The sequence below is a fragment of the Paramisgurnus dabryanus genome, chromosome 15 (genome assembly GCF_030506205.2).
Source record: "Paramisgurnus dabryanus chromosome 15, PD_genome_1.1, whole genome shotgun sequence".
NCBI classification, from domain to species: Eukaryota; Metazoa; Chordata; class Actinopteri; order Cypriniformes; family Cobitidae; genus Paramisgurnus; species Paramisgurnus dabryanus.
Genome location: NC_133351.1, coordinates 31,214,617 through 31,233,885, shown reverse-complemented (window position 1 = coordinate 31,233,885; position 19,269 = coordinate 31,214,617).

Here is a 19,269-nt window from a genome sequence, read left to right as displayed (position 1 = left end):
AAGTGGGAGGAGCAAGGTAGAAGGTAAGAAAGTAAAGGTGAAGAAAAGAGTGAAAGAGTTCATATCAGTTTCATTGATTATACTGTCCTATATTTTATACTGACACTTTAATTGGCAAACTAAAATGCACTTAACTTTTAAGTAACTGTGTTTATGGTTAAGTGCTGTTACCGGTATTGCCTAAAACTTCTGACATTTATAGCATGCATTTGCATGTTAAATAAATGGTTTGGAAGTCATTTTTCCTTGTTTTCTTGTAGTCCTCAAAGTGACTTAAAATCTGAGTTTGTGTATGACTAGAGACCCAGAAGTGACCTAAAATCTGAGTTTGTGTATCAACCAAAGTCCCCAAAGTGAGTTAAAATCTGAGTTTGTGTATCAACCAAAGTCCTCAAAGTGACTTAAAACCTGAGTTTGTGTATCAACCAAAGTCCTCAAAGTGACCTAAAATCTGAGTTTGTGTATCAACCAAAGTCCTCAAAGTGACTTAAAACCTGAGTTTGTGTATCAACCAAAGTCCTCAAAGTGACTTAAAACCTGAGTTTGTGTATCAACCAAAGTCCTCAAAGTGACTTAAAATCTGAGTTTGTGTATCAACCAAAGTCCTCAAAGTGACTTAAAATCTGAGTTTGTGTATCAACCAATGTCCTCAAAGTGACTTAAAATCTGAGTTTGTGTATCAACCAAAGTCCTCAAAGTGACTTAAAACCTGAGTTTGTGTATCAACCAAAGTCCTCAAAGTGACTTAAAACCTGAGTTTGTGTATCAACCAAAGTCCTCAAAGTGACTTAAAACCTGAGTTTGTGTATCAACCGAAGTCCTCAAAGTGACTTAAAATCTGAGTTTGTGTATCAACCGAAGTCCTCAAAGTGACTTAAAATCTGAGTTTGTGTATCAACCAAAGTCCCCAAAGTGACTTAAAATCTGAGTTTGTGTATCAACCAAAGTCCTCAAAGTGACTTAAAATCTGAGTTTGTGTATCAACCAAAGTCCCCAAAGTGAGTTAAAATCTGAGTTTGTGTATCAACCGAAGTCCTCAAAGTGACTTAAAACCTGAGTTTGTGTATCAACCAAAGTCCTCAAAGTGACTTAAAACCTGAGTTTGTGTATCAACCAAAGTCCTCAAAGTGACTTAAAATCTGAGTTTGTGTATCAACCAAAGTCCCCAAAGTGACTTAAAATCTGAGTTTGTGTATCAACCGAAGTCCCCAAAGTGAGTTAAAATCTGAGTTTGTGTATCAACCGAAGTCCCCAAAGTGACTTAAAATCTGAGTTTGTGTATCAACCGAAGTCCTCAAAGTGACTTAAAATCTGAGTTTGTGTATCAACCAAAGTCCCCAAAGTGACTTAAAATCTGAGTTTGTGTATCAACCAAAGTCCTCAAAGTGACTTAAAATCTGAGTTTGTGTATCAACCAAAGTCCCCAAAGTGAGTTAAAATCTGAGTTTGTGTATCAACCAAAGTCCTCAAAGTGACTTAAAATCCGAGTTTGTGTTTCAACCAAAGTGAATTTATATTATGTTGTTGTGTATGAATTGAGTTGTGTATGACCAGACTGCCCAAAGTGACTTAAAATATGAATTTGTGTATCACCAGAGTCTTGGATTTCAAGAAAGCAATCATTTTGGTCTATTGACATTAACTAGGCCAGTGGTTCTCAACGTTATTCCTGGAGGCCCACTGCTCTGCACATTTTCTAAGTCTCCCTTATTTAACACACCTGATTCAAATCATTAGCTCATTAGTAGAGATCACCATGAACTAAACTAAGTCTGTGAGATAAGAGAGACATACAAAATGTGCAGAGCAGTGGGTCTCCAAGAATGTAGTTGAGAACCACTGAACTAGGCAATTCCTGTCTTATGTATGTTGAAGTAGTATATATTCATAAAATCAGCTTACCAATCAATAATCACTAAATAATAGAAGAACTTAACTGTAACCGCTGTATATCTGCACTAGGCTGTTTTCAAGTCAGTATTTGAACTTTGAATTGTAATGTTGCTTATTAGAGTGAGTCATATACATCATAATCTTAGAGTCCTCAAAGGTTAACATAATCAGAGTTTGTGTATCACCATTGTCCTCAAAAGTCGACTAGATCAGAGTTTGTGTTTGTCCTCAAATTGGACATAAAAAATACTGTCCCCAAAGTGAAGGCAAAATGTCAGGTCTGGAAAGACAGCTTTTATTGAAAATATCAACTGATATCTGTAATGAGGGCATTTCCAGTAGTGCAGGGATATCTTTATTTTGTCTCTAGACCCTTCAGAAAGGGGTGTACCCAAAGGTAGGGTGTTCAGTCATACGTCCCCACTTGGTAGATAAGTAGGTATGTGTGTGTGTGTGTGTGTGTGTGTGTGTGTGTGTGTGTGTGTGCGCGCGGAGAGACTACTCTTAAAAACACGATGAAGACCTAGCGGTCTTTTGAGAAAATGTTTCATTAGTCATAACATTGTTTGGTATTATTTATGATGGTGAAACTGTTTTCTTTCATTTATCATTGTAAGCATTTAAAATTTTGATTAGTCTCTGCTATATTGCTGACCCATTTTAATCAGTGCAAAACCATGTTGACCTTGTCTACAGGAAGATTAAGAAGTTTTGCATAAATCTAGAAGCAGGCAAGATGAGGCTGTGACAAGGGAACAAGGTTAACAGTTAAAAAAAAGGAATCAGGCCGTTTTGATTAAAAATGCTATTTTATGTATACCCCTTAAATGTATTGTTCCATCGCTTCCTCATCTCAGTTGTAATATCAAATTATGAGTAACCTAGAAAATAATGTGACGCAGGTGTATTTCCAAATTTTTTTATTTCTTTTTCCGACCATATGACAGTGTTTTGTGTCTCAGGTTCTGGGTCGCTGCATGTGTGGCTAACTGGTTGGCTCTAGCTTAATGTAATGTTAGTTTTTTATGGCTCTTCATGTTTTATGTTTTGCATATGTTTTATGTTAATTTTCTTTTATTGCATATTGATTGTATCTCTTCAGACTTTATTTAGACAAATCACTGAGAAGACATTTGCAACTGTAGCATTACTTGTTGGCAAACAGGTAAAATATCTGCGAGAGCAAGACAAAAGGGACTGCAGTACGCATTTGAGGGATATATCCTCGACATAATATGCAACCGATTCGAAAATAATTTGAAGCTAAAGCCTATTGGTCTGCCTCATATGCTGACCAATCACATGAGAAACACAAATTGAGTTAGGTGAAATTTGTGGAAAATAATCGTTGCAATTATAAAAACAGCTTATCCATAAGTCTTGTAAAAAAACACAAGACGTTAGCCTGACCACTTTGCAATGATAGCATTCTCCCGCTTATAGAACTAACCCTGGGAGATCAGATTGGGGTACTCTGTCTATTAACAAAATGATAAACAAAATTAAAGTCAGCCTCCGTCTTGCCTTTAATCATCTTATTTTACATTTAAATATATGCATTATTTCCAATCAATGGTGTGTTAGCTAGCTTATGTTAGCTATCAATAGCATGCTCTTACATTGGAGAAAACGTATGTTTTTGTTAATCCTGTCGATTTTTAGTTGTTAATGAGAGCTTCTACACTGCTTGATCCACGTCCCACATTTCTCCCTTGGGTTTTAAGTTTCGCGAAAAAAAAAAAAATTCCACAAAACATTTTAGATACTGGGTATCAGATTTACAAAATACACAACACTATTCTGTGTTTTACCCTCTCTGCAGGTTGGAAAATACCCACTGATCTATATAAATGACTGGATTGCACATAGAACACTTGACGTAACTGCATGAGGTGAAGCCAGCGCAGAGTTCGAGCCGCCATCTTGGTATACCCAACCGGCAGAGAGCGTCATTGACTTCCATTCAAAATCATGATCAAAATTTACCCCCTTTACAGCGTATCAGTTACACAAGGTTAATTTTAAGGATATGTGTACATTAATTTTTTGTTAATTCTGGTGTTATTTGCAATTATGTTTTAATCGGGCAGGATAATGGATTTATATAAATAAAGTTTTGTTTGACATTCAGCTACACTGTGACGGTCAGCGTTATTTCTCTAAATATGTTTAGGTAACTTGTAAGTTTAGATAACATAATTACAAAACTAGCAAATTATTGCATGCACATACGGTACAAAGCATGATTATTTATTTAGATTTCAGAATGAGCACGTTTGTCATTAATACGAAATATGCTGCGGTCTGTCTGCTGATCTGATACTGTAATAAAGATGAATGTATAATAACTGATTAAAACGCAAAATGTACAACTTTCAGTAAATAATTTACATGCTTTGGACGTTTGTGTTGTAATAATTTACAGAGTAACTTCACATATAAAAACTAAGTCGAGTAAAGTGATGTTTTATCATTAAAATCTGATAACGTCCATTGATTTAATAGAACGTTTGGGTATACCAACATGGCGGCGCGGTGGCTTCACAAGTGTGACGTCATGCGCAATCCAGTCATTTATATAGATCAGTGAAAATACCACATTTAAATGTTAAAAAAGTTATAGTGAACCACACCAGTATCATACAGTCAGAGGTGGGAAGTAACATATTACTTTTAATTCGTTACATTCACTTGAGTAATTTTTTTGGAAAACTAGTACTTTTAGAGTAAATTGGGATACTTTTACTCAAGTACATTTCTAGTGAAAAAACTGTACTTTAAGTTCGCTACATTCGGCTGCGTGCGTTGCGAGAGGTGGCTTCGCCCTTTAGCGCGCGTAGATGAAAGGAGAAGTACATGAAGGCGTGTGCGAGATATCTGAGGCAGATCACGCGTGGCTTCAAGTTCGTTCTATGTTTTCACTCCAAGAGGTCAAATTATATATCTCATATAGAAATACACAGCCGGATGATGTCAAAGTCCCGTGAGAGCGATTCGCAAAAACATACAGATGAATTTGCTTTTAAATTGCTCTCGCGGAACTTTGACGTCATCCGGCTGTCGGTTCTGTGGGTGGAGCTAATAACTCAGCTTCGCGCAGTGCATTCTGGTTAAATTAGACCATTACGAAAATTTCGCTTCAACACACTTATCAATCTTATTTATCGAAATCATGGAAATGTCTTTTTTTTCTCAAGTAAAATGCAAAATGCTAATTAATTATCTGTGATAACAACCTAGAATGTTTAGGGTTCAATTCCCATTTAAACAAAAATCTCTGAGCTGGTTTGTAAGTTCTGTTGATTTACAAGCTGTGGATTACAGTTTAATATGCTTAGATCTGGCACACTCTCATTACCTCCATTCATTTGTTTATTTTAGTAATCTGGTGTTTTGTCTCAAACTGCCTGTTTCTTAGTCACTCTTGGCACAGATTGATGTGTGGTGTGTTAAAGACGCAGTTACAAGCCAGTGCTTAAAATTACAGACACTTTCTAAAACATCTTTCCACAAGTCAGTACAACACATATTAGCAATGTTATTTGTTGACAAATGTTTCATATCATAATTATATTTTTACATGGTCAAATAAGAAAGAGATCCAAAGCTGAAAAAAGTAAAAATAAAAATATTTATCTTTTGTTATTTTACATAGGTTTTATGTCCTATTAAGACCTAAGCACCCTATCCCTGGTAAAGTTTGCCATGATGAGTCGCCACTACACAAACTGCACGAATATGTAACCGATGATGGTGATCTAAAAATACTAAGTGAAGAGAGATGAAGACAAAAAGCACTGACTTGAATTCAATCTATCCCCAGGAAAGTAAATGAGTAAATTAAATGCAGTCTTCTGTAAGTTATTGTCCCTCTATAAAGGCTAATCGAAAGCTGTTTATGCTTTATGCCAGGCTTTACTATACAGCAGAAAGTATTATGCAAGGGCCGTAAATGTGAAGTAATGAGATAGTTGAAAATGGCTCTTCATCAAAGAGACATATCTGGAGATGAGAGGTCTGAGCATTCGCCAAAACAGCCTCAATGTCTATGCCGGTATTCAAAAGCTAATGCAGCATCTCAATTATTGGCCCGACCCCTCATTAATTCTCTGTGCCCTGCACTTCGTTGTGGGCCATGGGTTTTAGGGGGATTATCCTCATGCACCTGCTCTCCAGGGCGTTCCTAAAGCACTCCTGGCTCACAATTCAGATTCTCTGTCAGCTTTCATTAATCAACCCTATTATATTCCAATACCACCCAACAGTGGGCAACTGGCAGGTCTCATCACTGTGGTGATTTGTTTTTACTGGCAGCCCGGGAGGGAAACTGCTCTTTCTCCAGAGATTCCCAGATGAAGACATGTAATGGATCTTGGAACAATGTTATACACACAGCTGGGAGAAGTTAAGGGGTTGCAGAAAATACTGCTGCGTTTTTTTTTCGCTGTTAAAATGTAAATACTTATTTTCTCAAAATATTAACGATTGCCTGTAAGTGCTATGAAAAGGGTGGTTGGTGCTTATTAATCTAATAATCCAGGCTGGTCTCGCTGTTAATAAGTATAATAACAGACAAACAAGTGTAATCACAATCATTTATTTATTGCAAAATTTACAAAGCATTACCAAAAGTAGGTAAATCAGCGATGTAGGCCACTGCAGCCTTTCTGGAGTATATGAAGTACAGAGACGTTTTAAAGTTATTAATCCACAAAAATTTAAGTCCGGGTTCTCTCTTTCAATCAGCACATTTCACTAAGTACAGCGATCGAAAGATGGCGATGGTGTCATGGTCCTGTCAGCCCTGTATGTATTTTATGTGTTTCATGTGACAGGATCATGGCAGCCCACTGTTGTCTTGTTTTGTGTGGAGTGTCATGTGGTCTGTGTATGTTTTGTGTACCGCATGCTCTCCTGTCTTTAGTCTTAACCTTACCCTCCTGTTTCCTTGTTAAGTCTTGATTAGTTAATTCCCTTCACCTGTTTGTCATTGTTCCCTAGTTTAGTTTTCCCTATTTAAAGCCATTGTGTCTTACGTCTTGTGCCGGTTCATTGTGTATCGTGAGATACTGTCGCGTGTGCCTTGTTTGTCCAAGTCATGATTATTTTCTAGTTATTGTCATTGTTCGCCCCCCTCGAGGGGATTTATGTTTATTAAACGTCTTTTAGTTACGAGCTGTCTGCGATTGGGTTCTATCCACCCCCACACCCTGACAGAATGAACCGGCCATTCTGGAACCCAGCAGACAGCTCTTTTGTTTTTGTCAAGATTACCTGGTCGTCGAGTCTGCTGTTGTCTGTCTTTCGTCATTGGAGTCCGTCTGTGTTCCTGTGGCCGTTCTACGAGCTCTGCGGGAGTGTTCCTGATCAGTGGTCTCTACGGTAGGGCTACTGGTCGGCGGATTTCGCGGGTGTGTTCCTGATCTGGGAGCTCCGCGGGACTGTTCCGGGCCGACGAGCCCCACGGGAGTGTGCTGGTAGGTAAGCCCCGTGGATAGTGCCAGGATGGCGAGATTCGCGGGAGAGTTCCTGGTCGGCGGATCCCGTGGGTGTGTTTGTTTCATCGGAGAGTCACCGCGAGGGAGTTCTGGTCAGCGAGCCCCGCGAGAGTGGGTCGATCAGCAAGCTCCGTGATTCTCACTGGTCAGTGAGCCCCGCGAGTGTTCTTGGACGGCGGGTCCTGTGTCCTGTTCGGGATCGGTGGGCCGAGCGGTGCTGTGTACTGGACCCTTTTCATGTGCGGTGACCGTCCGTCCCGCTTCTCGTCGTGGTGGTCCTGTTCTTCAGTACTGTCGGCCATTCTGGACTTTGTCTTTGTTTTGTCGTGTTTGTTATGTTTAGATGTTGCCTGGGGACGCCTGGAGGCGTCCGTTAAAGGGGGAGTACTGTCATGGTCCTGTCAGCCCTGTATGTATTTTATGTGTTTCATGTGACAGGATCATGGCAGCCCACTGTTGTCTTGTTTTGTGTGGAGAGTCATGTGGTCTGTGTATGTTTTGTGTACCGCATGCTCTCCTGTCTTTAGTCTTAACCTTACCCTCCTGTTTCCTTGTTAAGTCTTGATTAGTTAATTCCCTTCACCTGTTTGTCATTGTTCCCTAGTTTAGTTTTCCCTATTTAAAGCCATTGTGTCTTACGTCTTGTGCCGGTTCATTGTGTATCGTGAGATACTGTCGCGTGTGCCTTGTTTGTCCAAGTCATGATTATTTTCTAGTTATTGTCATTGTTCGCCCCCCTCGAGGGGATTTATGTTTATTAAACGTCTTTTAGTTACGAGCTGTCTGCGATTGGGTTCTATCCACCCCCACACCCTGACAAATGGCGCAAATCTGTGGCGTAGCCAATCAGCGTTTCATACAAGCGTGCCGCACAAGCCCTGAAAAGTGAAGCCAAAGCGTCTCGTTTGCCCCCCAGTGACTGGTCCCAGTATAGGTCATAAACCCCGCCTCCCCCATGTTATTGAATGGGACTTGAGACCAACTAAACAATTTAATTACACTTCAATTATCTTTTTTCCGAAGCTGGTTTCTGTCATTTACTGTAGTTTTTATCACACTGATGTTAATTCAAGTGTTTGTTTTTAAAATAAGTTTGTTTTTAGTTAGTTATTTAATGCTATAAAACAGTGGTGTCACGTCATGATTGACAGCTGTGATATGCGCATTCTGCGAGAGCGAGGGCGGGCCTTGATTTTGCGGCTTTACTTCCTGCTCACTAGTGCGCAGGACTGGACCCAAGATCTCAGCGCCTTTTTTTACAGTCTATGGTTTCATATCATTGTCGTAAAATGTATCGTAAAGTTTCTGGAGGTGCAATATTTCCATTTTAAATTCATAAAAAATTCATAATTTTACGTTTGTGGTGGCTGCCGAGAACTGGGATCAAGATTGCTGCAAAGGGCTGAATTTGGATATGTTCCTTGAAATCGTATGAATTTTAAAAATGTGGATTACAACGGATAAATATAATTAACATGTTTTGGTGTCATTTTTTTAAGTTAAATAACTGAAAGGAATATTCCATTTTCTTAAAAGAAAAATCAAGATAATTTACTCACCACCATGTCATCCAAATTCTTGATGTCTTTCTTTGTTCAGTCGAGAAGAAATTATGTTTTTTGAGGAAAACATTGCAGGATTTTTCTCATTTTAATGGACTTTAATAGAGCCCAACATTTAATACTTAACTCAACACTTAACAGTTTTTTTTCAACGGAGTTTCAAAGGACTCTAAACAATCCCAAATGAGGCATAAGGGCAGGGACGTGCACAGACATTTTGAGGGGCAGGGGCTCAAGTGAAATAAAGGGCACTTCTCTTCTTTTTTTTTTTTTAAACAAAAAGTATATATATTAACGCAATTCTGACTTCCTTTTAAAAAAAAAATATTAAAAAGGTTAATTAATTTTATCTTCCTCAAACTCACGCAATTGTTTAATTTTCAAAAGATGTCTACAAAATAATCAGTTCACACAGACACCATGGTCTCCTAGTAGTCTAGGTTTATAGAGCAGCAAAGGAAGCCATTAGACAATGTGCATGTTTTGAAAACATTAAATTACATTACAATAACATTAATTACAAATTTGTTAAAATGCTAAAAACAATGTTGTGACTGCTGAGTTACACTACATGCCAATAAATGCTATATCATATGCTAGCGTTTAGCTGATTAGTTGTTACTCAAAATGTATTTTTGTCTGATAAGGGCTCAAAATATAAGGTCTGTTTACTAATGTGAGCTTCTGGCATGAGCCTCAGAGCAGAGCTCAACATTATTATTCATATCCCTTTCAAATAGGGCAAAAATAGACCATTTAATTAAAATGTCAAATTCTAGGGTTGTAAATGGACATGTAAAAACGTTTCTGGATAATTTTTGCACTTAATAAAGCAACATACCTTCTATGTAATTGTCAAAGAACAATTTAACATATTATGACAACACATCCTATGGCACCTTTAATCTTAGGTTTCATATTTATGAGGGTTACACATGTCAGAAACAACAAATATAGATTAGGCCTATTTTATTTGTATTTTTTGTGATGTCAGTGAAAATTCAGACTGGGCAAGTAAAATACTGAACCATCAGATTTCTTCCCAATCTACTCCAGCACTCCAGTATAACACATTATACTTATTTAACAGCCATTACAAAAAACGCAAACCAAAAAGATTACTACTGTAGTTAGCAATTTTTCGATTGTTTGTGCTTTATTATTTTATGAGCAGTCTGTTTAAACTACATACACTATACTGTTACAAGTTTGCAACTCTTCAGGTTAATATGGGATTGCCATGGAAAACAATGTCCCTGAATCGTTATGTGTAACAACGTGTCCCATATTTTGTGCATAAAACTGTTAATATAAAAATGCTTTCTTCCTCACACACTTACCGGTAGCCTGCCTGCATAATCATGCACATGATCGCGTCTCGGTCGGGCTGAGCTTTGGCGCTTGAAGCGCAAATCATGCCCCACGAGTGTTGACAAACCAATCATAAAGCGAAGTACGTTAGAGAGGCGGGACTAAGGAAAGGTAAAGCCAATCATATTAGCGATTTGAATTTTGGAGGCGGGACTCATCTGTTAACCGTTTGTGTGCCACAAATAGCGCTATTTTTCTTTATATAAGAGTTTAAATCTCATTTAAATGATTTCTGAATAAATTCATGTTAAATTAAATAAGCAACAAGTAAAAAACACAAGAAACAGACATACATCAGTTGTTATACGAATAAAGATCATATATATATATATTTTTTTTAAAGCACCCCAGAAAAAAAGGGCACTTTCTCTCCAGGAATAAAAAGGGCAGGTGCTCAAGCCCCCTTTGATGCCTATGTGTGCACGTGCCTGCATAAGGGTCTTATCTAGCGAAACGATTGTCATTTTTGACAAGAAAAATAAAAATATGCTCTTTTAAACCACAACTTTTCGTGTAGGTCCGGTCCAGCGTGACCTAACGTAAATGTGTAGTGACGTAGAGAGGTCACGTGTTACATATATAAAACGCATATTTGCGGACCATTGTAAACAATAAACTGACAAAAAGACATTAATTAGTATCAGTTGACATACAACAACGTAGGAATGGTCCTCTTTCACCACATTTGTAAACACTGGGGTGGAGTTTCGCGTTCGTCCTCTGTGACGTCCTCTTGACATCATGACGTATTGCGTGGGGTCACGCTGACGCATCACGACCGCATCTAGACGAAAAGTTGTGGTTTAAAACTGTATATTTGTTATTTTTCTTGTCAAAAATGACAATCGTTTTGCTAGATAAGACCCTTCTGCCTCGTTTTGGATCGTTTATAGTCCTTTGAAACTCCGTTGAAAAAAAACTGTTAAGTGTTGAGTTTAAGTATTAAATGTTGGGCTCTATTAAAGTCCATTAAAATGAGAAAAATCCTGCAATTTCTTCTCGACTGAACAAAGAAAGACATCAACATTTTGGATGACATGGTGGTGAGTAAATTATCTGGATTTTTTTATAAAATGGACTATTCCTTTAAATTATAGTTTGTGCCTTACGCAAATTGCAAACTTTGCTTCTAGGGAGCTTTGGCACTGAGTGCAGTGATGATAAAATTCAGCTTAAATTATTGTATTTCTCTAATCTAGTATCCATACTAGCTGGTGCTTTTAAAACCACCTGAAGTTTATTTACTTGCCCTGCAGGACACCCACTCAGTAATGAATCACCATAATCAGTTTGTGAGGTCATAAACGCATAAATTACTGGATAATTTGATAAATAACACATAAACCAGGTTAATGTCTAACCACTGATGCCGACATGCTTTTCTAACCTAGCACTCCAGTAGTAAAGTATATATAATAAAAAGAATTTGTAAACTGAATATGAAGTGATTGTCAAGTATGGTATTGTAGGCCATATTCAAAATGTGACAGCTCTTTAATCACATCCTAGTGAGTGGTGAAGAAATGCACCGCAAGTCGACCACAATGTGTTTTATGCTGCAACAAATGAATGAAACTTCAAATTTCCTAGCATGTAATGTTAATCATGCAGCATATTTTTGTCATCATGCAATGCAAGGAAATAATAATATATGTTAATAGTTCAATAATTTCATATGCTTAAATGCTGAATACTTCATATGCTGCATATTTTTATGCAAAAATATATTTTTACTAAGTTCATTTCCAATGAAAAATATGGATCTAAAGCAAACCCAGAGAGCCAGTGTACTTGGCCCCCTCAGTTATTACTCACATACCCAGTTAAAAAAGTCACAGTTTGCCACTGAAATATATGTGTGTGAAGGAAAGAGAGAGGAGAGATGATAAAGAGGTTGGCTGGAGAGTAATGCGTGATTCTACAGCTCACAGGCTTATCAATTCCACGGACAACTACAATGCAAATAGGATTTTACACCATGTTGTCGAAAGCTTGAAGCTCCAATTTGGCGAGGCCATAGTGGGAACTGGGGACTAACAATAGCAGTAAGCGTTTCACGCATAAAGAAGCGTATAGTGACCCAGAATTAGCAAGTTCAGAGAAACTGTGGTGAACTTCTCTTTTCAGATTTACCCACTAAAATGCCTTACTCGGAATTGTTTCCATAAATTAAACTAAATGTTTGGGAAAATGAAGTGCAAAAGACAATACGATGCTATGGGCTGCCTAAAATGTATAAAATGGAATGATTTTATGACTAAAGAATACATACTGCTGTCCTAAAATAATATACCTTTGAAGTTAAGATTGTCATTCTGTCTACCTTTTGCAGCTTGTTTGGTTTTGGGACAGAGGCATAATGTCTTAACTTAGCTTTTATTGTATGTAACCTTTTTACATTATACGCTTAAAAATATCTTTCCCACTCCATAATAACATGCTCAGGTTAGGTGCACTTGATGTTTTTGCACTGCTGTGCATGGTATTAATGCAGATTCTTTATGTAATGCAAAACTCATGCTATTATATAATATTTTTTTCTTTTAAGGGCCATTTTCATGAAAAATGGAAAGACATATGATGCCTACCATTTATCATATTAATTGACTAAACGTCTAATAGTCTTAGTACAGTAAATACTGTATAAATACATATTTTAAGATTTTTATTAAACATTGAGTAAGTAACTTAATTCGTTACATTTATATAGCACTTCTCTGCAGACCTCAAAGCGCTTTACATATGAATGGGGGAATCTCCTCAACCACCACCAATGTGCACCTGGATGATGCGACGGCAGCCATTTTGCACCAGAACGCCCACCACACACCAGCTTATATTAGTGGAGAGGAGACAGAGTGATATAGCCAATTAGTATGAGGGATGATTAGTAGGCCAATGGGCAAGTTTGACCAGGATGCCGGGGCACACCCCTACTCTTTTCGAAAGAGATCCTGGGATTTTTAATGACCACAGAGAGTCAGGACCTCGGGTTTAACGTCTCATTCGAAAGACGGTGCTTTTTGACAGTATAGTGTCCTCATCACTATACTGGGGTGTTAGGACCCACACAGACCACAGGGTGAGCACCCCCTGCTGGTCTCACTAACACCTCTACCAGCAGCAACCTGGTTTTCCCAGGTGGTCTACTATCCAAGTACTGACCAGGGTCAACCCTGCTTAGCTTCAGTGGGCAAGCTGTCTTGGGCTACAGGGTGATATGGCTGCTTATGGGACAACCACATCTGGATTAAACATTTTTCATTAGCTCATTGATGGTAAACAACAACCAAAACTGCACCAAAATATCACAGTAGTTTAACCTACTAGGAAAACTATAATACCTTGTTCACACTGTCAGCCCAAATCTGTTTTGGTGCAGATTCAATTTGACAGACTCGCCGTCCACATTGTGTGTCACTGTTCAGATCTGATCTGTGCATCCTGTACTGTAGCGTTCGGACTATCTGTTTCTATGGCAATGACTTTATGTTTTATGTGACGCGACAGCATGACGTAACCGAAAAGCTACACAAACGTGTTTAGAGCGGTCAGACTGAAATGGATTTCCGGAATTTCGATTTGAAAAAGATTTCAATTCACCTCTGGATGTAGCCTGAAACCAATTACAAAAAAAACTGATTTAATGTGTGTTTTGGCCGTTTGCACATTCTAAATGTGATTGGATTCCAATCGGATATGCACCAAAATTGGATTTGGACTGACAGTGTGAATAAGGTATAAGAAGATTTATTGTAAAAATACATATTCATGTAAATTGCTGTTAAATAACTGATCTGTAAAAAACTAAAGGAATTTTTGAACACATTTTGCTTGGTTAATGACCAGTCATATATTAGTTTACAGCTCTTGCTCAAAAGAATTAAAGGCCACATAATGCAGAATCACTCTTGCTGCTTTGGAGCGACCTAAATTACAAACAGATTTATATCAGGATACAGGGTTGGTCATGCAGAAAAAGATCTTGAACTCTTGGTGTGGAGTTTTGTAGTCATAATAATTGGAGTTAAACGTTGAATGGGGAAAGGGGTCGGGTGGGCTAAATAAACTGGCCAACATTTACACAGTTGGGAATTTGCATAATCTGTGGTCACTGGTAATATCCTGTAAATAGAACAAATCACAAAGGAACCCAGTTGCCCTCTTAAAACATTTTATTTAATTAAGAAAAAAATCTCTTTTAAACCAGCAAATGATCTCTAGACATATAAACAAAATTAAACAGTTACTGTTTAACATCTTCAATGAAAAGGTTCTAAGCAGACAGGGTTGTGGAAGGCTGGTTAAATGAAACTGGGGTCTCCCTTTATCAGTGGTGGACCGTCAGGGTCTGCAGGGTCTTTTCTGCTGGCCTAAACAAAATCTAATCACTGTTTTAATATATTTTCCATGAATGTGTAATTAATTGTTCCCAATGCTATATTTTCTTATTTTCATTTTCTCTTGGTTTTCTCATGTATAACCCAGTGGGAAGATAAAATTGTGTGAAAAGCTCAGCTCGTCAATGTCAGCACTCACATAGCCATCCAATCACAGTGGAGGAGGGGCGGGATAAACATCACAACAACCAACCAGTGCATTGTTTAACGACTGATAAACAAAGCAGAAGTATCATACCAAAGCACTCAGCTGGCAGTGGGCTGAAAAAAAGCTGGCAGTCGGTATCCACCTGGCGTTTTTAGCCAAGTTTAAAAGCTTTGGTTTGCACACCACCTATTTTTTTTATAATTTAGGGGTTGCGTACACCAAAACTTTTAAACGCGTCTGAAAAACGCTAGGAGGACGCCGAATGCAAGCTTTCTTCAGCTGAGCGCTTTGGTAGCTCTGATACTTCAGCTTAAGCTGTCCCGCCCCTCCTCCACTGTGATTGGACGGCCAAGTGCGAAATGACATTGACGAGCATAGCTTTTCACCCAAATTTGAGTGCGGAAAAACTGCCGAGCTAGCGGCTCTAGCTGCTGTCTTTTTTGAAAAACGCTGATCTTTCATTGGAAACAATTGAAAACATGCACCGGCCGGGGGCGTAAAAGCTTTGGTGTGCACGCCCCCTTACTGCAGAAATAATAAGCCAGCTAAATTAGCATATTTATCAGCATAATACACTGTTTTTGAACAATTATTGTATTTATAGTTTACTGGCAGTTTCTATGAAAGGTTTTACTGGATTCAGCTGTGGTGCATGGATTATGATCAAAACAAATGTTTTGTAGAAACTTACAGCGTTGTTACATCAAAAATAAGGTGGATATAGAAAAATCACAAAGCAAAGAGCAACAAAAGCATAGTATTTTAGAATGGAGTACATAACAATAAAAAATAATCCTGCAAACATTAAAAAAGAAAGTGTGGAGAGCAGAACCCACCCTAGAGGAAGTGTTACAATTCACTTTTAAGCTGAATGTAACCTGAATCCTGTTTAGACTCATGGGAACCTGTCCTCCTATAAAACAATTACCTCATAGGTTACTTGTGCAAGCAGCTTATTACAACTAATAGTTAAGTTTAGCTGATGTACAAAAAATGTCATGTTATATTATGTGATGTCATAAAATGACATTTGAGTGTCACCACCAATTAAAACGCAGTATAGTTTATACATAAAATTTGACCTTACCCACCAAATTCACAAAAATAGATTTTACATTTATGTATTTGGCAGACATTTTGCATAAGCAATTTACACTATGGGCCCTATCTTGCACCCAGCGCAATTGACTTTGTCAGTGACGCATGTATCATTCGTATTTTGCATCGGCGCACAGCGGGTTTTTCCCTCCACAGGCGCACGTCGGTAAACTAGGGAATGAACTTGCGCTCCCTGGGCGGTTCAGCGCAAAAAAAGAGGCGTGTTCCGGCGCAAACCATCCCTGATGCTATTTTGCAGTTTCAAAAAACAATTGCGCCACTGACCAGAAAAAAAAAGTTTAAAGTCAGTGGCGCGTTGCGCGTTGTTCATTATGCTATTTTAAGGGCGCAAGCTTGACCATAATGTATAGCGTGCACAACACGCACATACTTTGCTTATCTAATCTACACAGATGCAACAGTTATTTTTGCAAATCATAAATTGTTACACTTAAAAATATTAACACATGAGATAAGGGAAATCATTGTGGTGAGCATTGTGGTGATAGTTTTAATTTATTGTGTGTGGCTGCGTTAAAAAATTCTCATGCAAATAACGATTAAAATATTTTCATAAGTTTGTTGTGTGGCTGTATTACGTTTATTTTATGTAAATAATAATTAAAATGTTTTCATAAGAAACCTTAATGTATATGAACTTGATTTGTAAGTGTACTTTGGGGTTGGACCTTGCTTGCGTTTCTTGGGTCCGATTTCAAAGCCCCCAAACCCTTTCAGCTGTGAGGGTGGACGCAGCGATGTCCTCTGCTGGCGTCTGTGTAGAGGCAGATCCACCTCCCGTTACACAGCGTGCCCGATTTATGCTGGCAAGCTTGGGATTCCCCCGTCTCCTGATGAGACTGTGGCTATTTCCTCTCACGGCTGTTTAACCTACGCTGATTTGGGCAGGTTTCTCCTAACCCATACAAAACAACTTCTCTTTCTTTGACTGCTCTTACAAGAACGTCGGTCTCCTCGGCTGTTAACCGCTCCTGGCGTGCGCCTGGTAAATCCGTCATAATAATAGCAACCCGCCATGGAACTTGCGCCCTTGCGTTTAAAGGGAATGTTGGCTAGCGTTCTGATTGGTTTATTTGACGTTACGCCCAAACCACACCTATGAATAATGAACCTACTTCAGACAAACCCCTTATTTATTTGCGCCCGGCGCAAGAGTTATTTCTCACGCCGGGAAAATAGCAACAGCGCCCAAGATCCGCCCACAAACTCACTTGCGCGTTGCGCTTCACACTTGCGTTTCAGATCGTTAAAATAGGGCCCTATGTGTGTTTCCTGGCATGAAACTCATGACCTTTGCTCTGCTAATGTAAGACTCTTCTAACTGAGCTATTTCCAATTGAAACCCTATACAGAATTAAGGCAAAAATTTCAGAGTCATCACCTGCTGCCGGTAGGTGTGCTAATTTAATAAACGCTCCAATGGGTCATATTTGACAAATGACTTATATGGTCATATGCGTTAGAAGATTTATTGAATCATGGGCATCTGTGCGATCTATAGCCACTGAGTTTAACCATGTAGCTCAACAGATACATATCTAACCACAACTATTTTAGCCCTGGATTATCAAACCTGTTAAACTCCTCACCCACCCTTTCAGAGGCAATTCACCCCCTTCATTGGAGAAACAATACCATGTCTTAACCACTGTTTTGTAGGTCAGGGCTTTTGTGTGCATGCTAAGTAACTGAGCGAACCACCTCCAATTCAATGAGCATAGGATTAAACACCATTTTTGAAGATGAAATCGCTGTACCTGGTAGACATTTAAATCGGTGCAACATTTCTCTAATAATCAGACAATGCTAGTAACAAAGTTGTTCATACAAAGCTATTGTCTGATGCTGGCAGGGAAAGAAAACAGCAAATGAGGCTGAAGAATAGGGGAAGTTTAAGCAGATTACTAAAAGCAATGAGTTGGCAAGGGGGAAAACAAGGTAAAAAGAGAAAGCTTGGGTGCCAGAGAGAGGAAGGACCTTTGGAAAACGCTTGGTAAGTCCTCAAGCCCCATTGTATCATTGAAACACCCTTATTTAGAGCTTGGATTTGCATTTGTAATAGGGTTCAGGCTCCTGTTTGTGAAAGGCTTTGGTTGGTCCTGACCCTGTGGTTCAGTCCAACGTTGACACTCTGTGTAATGCGTCAGCCCCATCCTGACACAACCCACAGTGCTATCATGGGAAAATTCGCCAGCTTAAGAGAGCTTTTGGAAGTCATGGTCTGGAAATGAAAAGTTCAAGGGAGCTGCAGTTACATTGTAAGGAAATTACTTGGGAGTACAATAAAAGCTACTGCTGTTAATTACTACTAACAAGTTTCTCCAGAAAAAAAACGGTATGACAAACAGGCTTGCATAAAGAAAATTAAAGGTTAACCATTGTCCAAGTCACGTGTAAGTGTGTATTAGTACATGTTAACGATAGGCAAAAGGTACAAACACCAAAGTAAATGATGACGCGAGTTATTGTCTCTAACCTTAATCTCTTTTCTTGAACTACAACAAACACATGGATTGTAGGCAACAGTGTACTTCCTGGGATTGGTGATGTAGTAAAGACCGACATTATCATAATTCCTCCTGCTTTGACTCACAGCCTGTAAGTTAACTCCTGTCAGCATTGCATTGTGAGCGAATCTTTTAAACATGGAAATGAGCGTCACATTTCTGGCTGACATCAGAGGTATTCAGGCCAATCACAATTTACAAATTAGCTGGACAATCAGGGACACGGCGCTTTTCAGATTTATTGTATATGATGACTCTGTACCTGCGGATATGGTGAGATGAGAAACATTTTTAAGTAATGCTTAAAAAAACTCTTTGCTAAAAAAAACGCTGTCCAAAATGCTGAAATGTGAGGAGAGCCGTTTGTAAATTCTTTATCTCCTGTTTGTTACAAATAAAGTATTTTTAGAGTACAAACCTTATCTTACATACAGTCTCGTTCAAAATAATAGCAGTACAATGTGACTAACCAGAATAATCAAGGTTTTTAGTATATTTTTTTATTGCTACGTGGCAAACAAGTTACCAGTAGGTTCAGTAGATTCTCAGAAAACAAATGAGACCCAGCATTCATGATATGCACGCTCTTAAGGCTGTGCAATTGGGCAAGTAGTTGAATTAGTTGAAAGGGGTGTGTTCAAAAAATAGCAGTGTGGCATTCAATAACTGAGGTCATCAATTTTGTGAAGAAACAGGTGTGAATCAGGTGGCCCCTATTTAAGGATGAAGCCAACACTTGTTGAACATGCATTTGAAAGCTGAGGAAAATGG